The sequence below is a fragment of the Gekko japonicus genome, unplaced genomic scaffold, assembly GCF_001447785.1.
Source record: "Gekko japonicus isolate JY-2015 unplaced genomic scaffold, Gekko_japonicus_V1.1 scaffold115, whole genome shotgun sequence".
In the NCBI taxonomy this organism is placed as follows: Eukaryota; Metazoa; Chordata; class Lepidosauria; order Squamata; family Gekkonidae; genus Gekko; species Gekko japonicus.
In genome coordinates, this window is record NW_015163095.1 from 1,761,258 (window position 1) to 1,765,844 (window position 4,587).

At 43.1% G+C, this 4,587-nt stretch overlaps 1 pseudogene; it reads right to left on the bottom strand.

Moving 5' to 3' along the window:
- Window positions 1-1,506: 1,506 nt before the first annotated feature.
- On the bottom strand, window positions 1,507-4,366 carry LOC107106425 (annotated as a pseudogene).
- Window positions 4,367-4,587: the final 221 nt, after the last annotated feature.

Below are 4,587 nucleotides of genomic sequence, written 5' to 3' on the forward strand. Positions count from 1 at the left end.
ATGGTCAGGGACTGACATATCTGTAGGACTGCCTCTCTCTTTATGCTCCACTCATCAGAGTAAGGCCTTCAGAAAGTATCCCCCAGCAAACAAGTGAAAGCAGTGTTTTCCTGTGCTCAAGTGTTCTTGGTAATAGCTCCCACTTGGCAGAATAACCTGCCTGGCAATGTCAGAAAGGGTCCCACAGTGCTACTGCTTCAGAAACTACGTAGGGCTGAATTATTTAAAAGGGTATTTTTTTAAAAGGTACAATTGCTGTTATTGGTTTTGTGATATAAAGGTGAACATATCTAAGGAAGTTTTTATGTTGTGTTTTTATTGTTTTTATTGTGGTTTTAACTTTGTTATTGTAATCCTCCTTGAATCCTTGGAAAGAAAAGCAAGCTAGAAATGTCATAAATATTCTTTTCTTTTCTTTTTTGCCCCCCAAAGGGGATTTTTTAAATTTGCATTTCTAAAATAACTACATAACTATAATGAAAAAAGAGGATAGGGAAGACTACAGACTGAGGGAGACAGAGAAGAAGGCACTAAAAGCCCAAGTGTGGAAGGTTACACATGCTTATAGATACAAAGTTGTAACTCTTAACAATTAACTTCCGACATGAGGAGTTTCCTTGTTCATCACTTCAAGTTAAAATCCATCTTATTTGTCTAGACAGAGAATAGCTCCAAAGCTAATTAAGAAATATAGAGACCATAAAAGACATTGACATCTCCCATTCCCCTTTCCCTGCCTCCCCACAAACATGACGTTGTGGAGCATAGATTCACTCAGTCCATACAGTCATCTCAATTGATCCTCTTCCTTCTCTGTTGATTCTTCTTTCATAAACAGCTTTAATGAAACAGGCTCTGTCCAGTTAGTACTGCTTTCCTTTTTCCAGGGCTTTCACTCGCTTGTTGCTTCATCCACACTCTGGTTAGAGAGACCAGCCATTCACTTTGCATGTAGATTTTATAGTACAAGAGTAATCTACCCTTTATTATCACTTTTTGATCTGCTTGCCACCATCCAATATATGATAGACACGGTCTCAATTTCGTTTATAATCCAAGATTCGCTGCTTCTTGTTATAAACACTGTCCCTTTAAAAGTATCACCACATTTAGAGCTGTTCCCGTCAAATATCCCACTTTAGCCAGCAGATGGCACCTGATTCTATGCTATAGGAAGAGTCTATGGTTAGGTCACCTGACCTAGCCCTCCGTTTTTCTTCCTGAGAGAAGCTTGCGTCTCACCTCTCTCAATGCCTCCAATCACCATCTTGGAGGGTTGTTTACATTTACCAATTAAAGTTGCCAAAGTCTCAAAGGTCTGTAAACGCTTTTATTGGAAAATTTCTCTGGTCTAGTCCTTCTACAGTAATCCATTGCCACTGTTAGCTCAACCCCCCATTGTCCCGCTTCGTTCAATCGCTTAAGGGGGTAGGGCGTCCCCTCCCCACTTTAATTTGTGGGGGCTTCGCAACAAGGCTCTGATGTCTCGCTTTAACTTAAACTCACTCATTCGTCTTCAAAAACGATCTCCCTGGGATCTCGCTAGGCAGAGTAAAATCACCAAACCTTCATACGTTTGTCCTGGTGGTCATTTCGAGTCCAATACTGGGAATCAGGGCAGGACCTTCGGGGCAGAGAGTAGCCCCCCTGTGCCAGCTGTCGGTGGGAGGTAGGGCTCTCCAAAGTCCCCTGGCTAGGAGCCCATTGCCTATGGACTCCCTGGGGGAGCATGCACAATCGCGCTCCCTCCTAATCCCCGATTCATGGCACATGTCTCTCAGAGGAACAGAGAGACGCAGCCATCGTTGAAGCGCCAAAAACCGGAAGTCCGAAATGTCATAAATATTATTAATCTCTGAAGCTACTAGAGGTACCCAAGAGTCTCCATACCTTCTGGGTCATATTCCTATATTACATTAAGAGGAGCACCTTCTCTCTGGAGGTAATGAGTTCCTCGGAAGTCAAGGAGTCTGGTGAAGATGGCAGGGCAGAGACAGAACTCATTATGTGTCTCCAAAGAGGCCAAACTGCCAGCTTATTAAAAATAATATTCAATCAGCAAGAACTAAGTATAAGGACTGTCTTTCTTCCTTTGTTGCTGGCCTGCTCTCCTCCCTCACCACGGTCTTTTTAATGAACTCTGTCTGTTGAGCTCTCTAGAGCTATGGAGAGGGACAACTATTCATGGGATGCTTGGAGCCTACATTTCATATCATCTGACAACATTATGTTCCTCATGCCTGTTAATCCCAGTGTTTCCACACTGTCACTAGATACAGTTTCCTCAGAGCCACAGAAGTGTGCAATGTTATCTCAGTGGCTCATTTTAAATAGAAAAGGCCTTTTCTGGAAGGTTAGTCAAGCTTGGAGAAGCAGTTGCCCCTCTGGAAACATTTCTCATTTGAGAAGGGATGTCAAGGAGACATTTATTTCTTTTTATTTTGTTTATTTACTTCATTTATACCCCATCTTTCTCCCTAATGGGGACTCATAGTGGCTCACATTGTTCTCTCTTCTATTTTATCCCCACAACAACTCTGTGAGGTAGGTTAGGCACTGGTCCAAGGTCACTCAGCAAGCTTCCATGGCAGAATGGGGATTCAAACCTGAGTTTCTCAGATCCTAGTCTAATACTCTGACTACTACACCACACTGGATCTCATTAACACATTTTACTGACTCAAAGTCTGAGTGTCTTTGGCACAAACTCTTCAAGTCCTGAATTGTATGGCACAATTTGGGTGAGAAGCAGTCAGGCTGAACTACCAGATACTATTAATGGTTCTGCTTTAGACTGGACTGCTTTTTGGCCCTTTCCAGCACTAAGTACTCACTACACTAGCTACTCACCAATATTTGGGGGTCTCCAAAATGCAGGTAGTTGATGCTCTGGAAAGCCATGCAAAGGTGGTCTTCCACATCCCAAAATAAATGTAGGAGGTGTTAACTCCTCAATGAGAATGCAACACTGATGCTCCACTGTGTCCAGATGTGCATCCAGATTTCTGACATTCCACTCCTCTACCTGATCTGACTCATACAGAGAACGGCTAATATTGGCCACATAAACAGGAGAGACAAAAGTCAGATTCTTCCAGTATTTGTGTTCCAGGCGATCAACATATTGATGGGGGCGGGTAACAATACTTCTTACTGTTGGGCAGTCATCTCCAACCAGCATGGGTTTGTTTTGTATATTTATACTGGGTGAAGAGCAATGTTCCCTCTAAGCCGTGGAGTCTCATGAGCAAAAATTCTACTTTCTGGGCTACTGGCATTAAAGTTGTGAGTGAGCGATTTGGCTACTGCATAAACTAGTTTGCTCTAGAGCCATCCTTCCTGAGCTAAGACAAAAATGTCTGAGCCGGAGGCTAAAAAGCTGTGAGCTAGCTCACACTAACTCAGCTTAGAGGGAACACTGGTGAAGAGTCCAGACTGCCCTGTCACCACCTGTTGGAGGGGAACAGAGATGACCATGTTGTCAATATCACTATAGGTCTTACACGGCTTCCCCTCCTTGGGGATTCGCCTTAGCAAGTCCTGCCCTGTGAACTCCCTGAGATCCAAGACAAGCAATGCAGTTTTTAGATTCCTGGAATTCCTCTAGCATTGGACAAAAAGTCATGATTTTACAGCTGACGTTCTTTAGGCTTGGGTTTCCAGACTCTGCCTTGCCAATGAGTTTTTAGGGTCCACACATTGTATACATCTGTGTATAACATCTATTTGGCCCTTTCTCTTTATTCCCATTTCACAGGAAGAACATCAACAATATTTTCAAATATAAAAATCAGTTTCTAGTCAGCAACCCTCCCATTTAATTTCCATACACTATATTTACAGACAGATCTCACCATGCAATGGACTTACAAAAGGATCATAACTGGACTGACAAAAGAGTTAAGAGTAATGGATGTTACAAAGTTCCATGTTTGTTGGCAATTTTAAACAGTACCAAACACATTTTGGCATCCCTATCCTACCTAAAATCTTTAGACTTTTTTGGCCTTGAGGGCCAGTGTGGTGCAGTGGTTTAGAGCATTGGAGTAGGATCTGGAAGACCCAGGTTCAAATCTCCACTCTGCCATGGAAGCTTGCTGGGTGACCTTGGGCCAGTCACAAACTCTCAGCTTAACCAATCTCACAGGGGACAAAGTTGGAGTATAGAGTAAATAAATATGGAGCTATGAGCTCTACAGATTCATGATGAGTGAATGTAATCTGAAGCAAATGGAACCAAAATTAGCCACTTGCATGAAAATATATGAAATGGAAAGAAACATGTGATGCTCTGTATTATCCACCCCCTTGGGGAGTAACGTACCAGTCCGCAGTCTCTTAGCTGGGCTTGCAGAAAGCAGTCCATGCCTGCCAACAGAAGCAGGCAGGAGGCAGATTGTCACTCAAAAGCAGGAGTTAAGATTGATCACAGGATGTGGCAGCATCATGAAGTCAATTGTTAGCATCTCCAGGGGATCAACACAGCAACAAATTAATAGGAACCTCCCAGCTCACAGCCAAGCAACACATGGCTTGCTCCATGGGAGCTCTTGCAAGCAGTAGGAAACCTGAGAGGAAAGCACTGAA